The sequence below is a fragment of the Mercenaria mercenaria genome, chromosome 14, assembly GCF_021730395.1.
Source record: "Mercenaria mercenaria strain notata chromosome 14, MADL_Memer_1, whole genome shotgun sequence".
In the NCBI taxonomy this organism is placed as follows: domain Eukaryota; kingdom Metazoa; phylum Mollusca; class Bivalvia; order Venerida; family Veneridae; genus Mercenaria; species Mercenaria mercenaria.
In genome coordinates, this window is record NC_069374.1 from 13,864,407 (window position 1) to 13,869,155 (window position 4,749).

Below are 4,749 nucleotides of genomic sequence, written 5' to 3' on the forward strand. Positions count from 1 at the left end.
AATCAACAAAACCTGCTCGTGATATATTACCTTTTTATAAATGTTCTAATTTCTTTTATATTCAGGAATGACCGTGGTGCAATTTATTAACATATTTTCAAAAATACTATACGAGTTTAAAACAATTATGTCTTGAAGTTATAACCATCTTTGTGAAAGTAATTAGACTCTATAATTACCATGAACCCGTTTTTACTTCAAAATTAACAGTATGAAAATGATATTAAATGATATACATGTACTACTTCTGCAACAGCATGGCAATAAATGAGAACAGGGTGTTCAAATATTTTTCGTATAAAACGTACATAGTAACTGTAAAAAAAAAAAAAAAAAAAAAAACCCGTTGAGCGTTTATTGTTTCATCATTACAAAATAACAAAGTTTGACATTTGTAATCGTAACTAACTGATCGGGATCACAGTCTTCTAGCAACACATGTTGTTTTTGAAATAAACACAAGCAGCTGATATATAAAATGATGCGATTTGTTATATGATCATTTAACCAAAGAAAACAAAGTGTTTCATACAATATGATTTACTCACAAGAAAAATTCGCTTGTTTTCTGTTTGTGGTATTAACGCTTTTGGTCGTTGATATCCATGCAAGTATGACTGTTTGCGCCTGTCAGAAAACACAAGGTCAGTGCAAAAATGGGGAAACAGAAAATGGGAGATGTACCATAAATGGAGTGGTAAGTAGTATCAGTTTGATCGTGTTCTAATCTCTTTTTTTCACGACAGTAGCAAAATAAATAATTTATTACAAATCGTGTAATGAAAACAGAAACTATTATTGCCTTTCTTGTCGGCTACAAAACTCGGAGAAAACACAAAACAAAACAACAAAATAAAACAATAGCAAAAAAAAGCATTTGTGAATAAGTATGAGCTATCAATTATTTATATTTACGTAAAATCCTTATCTTACGTACGTGTTGTGGGTCAATGACCTGTTTCACAAACTTATGAGTACGAAGTGTGAAAAAGAAGTATGTAATTTTACGGGATCATACATCCGATTCACAAAACGAAGTCAGAGCAAATGTGAATGAAATTATAATATATTACAACTAAGAACAGTTGTTTTTTTATATTTAAAACTATTTAAGCCTGTTTACGACTCATGGCTGTTCAAAACTAATTTTCCGCTTTGTCTAACATTTATTACACATTTGATTCAGTAGGTAATATCCTTTTTCATAACAGTTCAATGAGTAATGTTTGTATCAGTGGTAAAAGTTTATTTTATTTCAGAGAAAAAAACATATTATTCATAGTATTGCATAATTTCAGACAAATGTATATTGATAATTGAGCCGTGCCATGAGAAAACCAACATAGTGGCTTTGCGACCAGCATGGATCCGCGCAGTCTGGTCAGGATCCATGCTGTTCGCTAACGGTTCCTTTAATTACAATAGGCTTAGAAAGCGAACAGCATAAATCCTGACCAGACTGCGCGGATGCGCAGGCTGGTCTGGATCCATGCTGGTCGCAAACCACTATGTTGGTTTTCTCATGGCGCGGCTCATATGTATGCCACCTGCAAATGCCCACGCTAGTCGTCAAGTGCTTCCAGTTAGGCAGTATGTAAGAGTGAGGTTACGGCATTCTCACTAACTTCCAGATAGTAAATATAATGTAAACGCAGCTGTAACTGCCATATGTTTAAAAAAATTGAACTGAATTTTTTGAATGACATTCGGGTTTTATTCTGAAATTAAATGCAGAGATAGGCACGGACCTTCTGTGCCAACTGTATGGCTTTCCCACACGAAAAATTCAATGCCCCAAGCAAGGCTCGAACCAACATCCGTAAGGGGCAAGTGATTCAAAGTCAGTTGCCTTAACCACTTGGCCACGGAGGTCCCGTGAATCGGATCTCTTTTACTGCATTAACAGTATTCATTTCTTATTTTTGCAATATTTGCGACATCTTATATCTATTAAAAAGGTCTCTAGAAACAGCTTTTCTCCCCCAAAGCTAACGATGTAAACCATCCTAGTCATATCACTCCTGCTAAAATACACAAATATCATTATTTACGTCTTCTTCGTTCGTGATTTTTGTGGCACTAGGACAGTTCTTAAAATATGCGATTAGATGTAATACATGTTTTGTTTATGATAGGCCGCACAAACAAAAGTTCTAGGGAAATGTTTAGCGAATGTATTGCGAATACTTAGCACTTTACCATGTGACATTTTCAGTTTGCCGATTCCGTTGTTTCTATAATAAAAACTAGTAGAACTCCGGTTTCGACACTAACTTTTGAGGCAAAATGGCCCAAAATGCACACCTTGTGCGATCTGCATAATTTTATCTGCATATGACTGACCTAAAACATATGTATATTTTTAAAGCATGTGACCAGATAAAAATAATAATAACCCTTTAATTTTATCGCAAATCTGAATCTGGATAGATGGATGACCGTTTCCATTTCGTGTGACTTCCGTTACCTCAGGTAAGATTTTAGACCCGGCTTGGAAAATCGATTCAAGCACATATTCATTTTACACAATAATTACTCGTACGCAGGAATCCCTAGTTCTATAATCATCATAAATAACCAGTTGAATATAAATGGCTTTAAAGTACATCTACCTATTTTATTATAAAAACGTATCAAGGCCAAATACAAAACAGGCCCCTGCCACTTAACTGCGTATACCGTAGGGATTTCTTAGTTAATGCTGTCTGATAAGACGAAATTATGACATGTGCAAACATCGAAGTAAGAAACTAGATGTTAGAGGAGCCTCCCTGGCTTCCGTGTTGAATAAACACACGAGCTTATCTTAATTTGTATTAAGATCAAGTGGCAAGTTAGAAATTTGAAGTAAGAAGTGATATAATGATCGCAGTATGAAGTTAGAAGTTGCAATTTAGACCATGGATTTCGTTCGAACCGTAAACACTGCAACCCTTAGTATTATGCATACATAAAAGTGCAATACTTGATTATAATTCCTACATTGGAACATCTGAGTTTGTCTGATCATTGTTCAACATTTGTTTAGATTAATACTCCAAGGATTGCCTGATCCGAGGTTTATTTGTGTGGTAACTTTTAGAAAGACGACATCTGAATGTCATGGATATCAAACATTGGTAGGTAAAAAATCTAATTTGTATTATTTACAATTCTCCCTAGAATGTCCCACGATGTTGTAAAACCACTGGTCAAGATGATCATTGCGATTGCAAACAAACCTGTAGTCCACAAGAGTACCAGAAAGATGTCTGCTCGACCGGATACCTGTGCTGTCCGAAAACGTCTCAGTGGTATAATCCAGACCTGGGCCACGAGTGGTAGATCAAACGTTTGTAACGTAAATAGGTAATTTCCGATTTTGTAACAGAAGATATTTCTTTGCTTTTAGACCGATATATGGTAAATAAATTATTAAGCTTAACGTCAACATGTATATTCAATAATTTTATTACTATAAAAGGATTTGTGACAGCTTATTTAAAACAGTCTTACTTTAGAAAAAAAATCTTATAAAAGATGTCTGAACGTTGTATAGAATACATAACTTCAGATGTTACAAAAAATTTAATACATGATATGATAGAATAAAACAATCAATAAATATTGTTCATATATTTAATTAAAAACCGTCAAAATGATACAGAGATAAAAAAATACAGGCGAGTGGAGTTAGAAAAAATGCCGAGAATATTTGTGTTTTCATGTCAGGTTGGCACGAAAAGTATCATTTCAACATATTTGCTTTTATAGCATACGGTATCTTTATTTCTAAATATCAGTAATTTCTGATATGTTTACCTAAAGTTCTAGATGTTGATGCAGCATTTATCTATATAAACGTTCTCTTCTTTCAGAATGATCAGATTTGCGTTACAGACGGGCACCAGAAAACCACAAGACAATATGAAATTCATGATAAACATGTAAACATTCTAAAATAAAATATCACACGTTTATTGAATCATTACAAATATTTTGTTAAGTATGATTTGTTTCCCTCCAGGTTTGCTCTAGATATATTTTCATTTTTAGCAAAGGAACTTCTTTTGGCCGTCTGTTTTGAAGAAGAATGTCATACAGAGTATTAGTCATCGAATAACTCACTAATTTTTAGATCTACAGTGTAATGCTTAGAGCATGGCCTAAAGTCTAGTGAAGAACATAGTCAAAAATGCATTGCATTTTGTTTGAAGATTACCTTGACAGTTCCCTGCCATACCAAATTGATGTCTGGTGTTACTTTATAATATATGTACGATAGAAATTCCGATCGTTTGGGTGCAATTGCTCACTACAAACTTTTACGTCAGATATACATGATTAGTATATCAATATATCACTTCAATAATGGTGATTACACTTTATACCCCAGTCACACACACGGCGCGGATAGCTACGTCCAGCTACGGATAGAAACGTAGTAATCCGTATCGATCCGTACCTGAGCCGTACGGATTGGTACGGATTACTACTTTAAGGTACGGATTTCTACGGATCGATACGAATTACAACGTTTCTATCCGTGGCTGAACGTAGCTATCAGCGCCGTATGTGTGACTGGGGTATTAGGTCAGAGTGAAGCAAGTCATAGGGCTACTAATTGATTGAAAATGTATAGGGAATTCCGAGGTGTATATTTCCATGTAACGTTGTCTCCCATTGGTGTAATATGTGTTGAGTTTGTTTGAAAACTGTCGACATTCATCAATTTAAATTATAATTTAATGATTTCTGTCTAAAATTAAC

General features: G+C 34.4%; 1 long non-coding RNA gene across 1 annotated transcript; it reads left to right on the forward strand.

The window, feature by feature from the left end:
- Positions 1-492: 492 nt before the first annotated feature.
- Positions 493-3,974, forward strand: LOC123527986 (uncharacterized). Its single transcript, XR_006681873.2, has 3 exons — positions 493-697; positions 3,163-3,348; positions 3,858-3,974. It is a non-coding gene; the product is annotated as an uncharacterized LOC123527986 (long non-coding RNA).
- Positions 3,975-4,749: the final 775 nt, after the last annotated feature.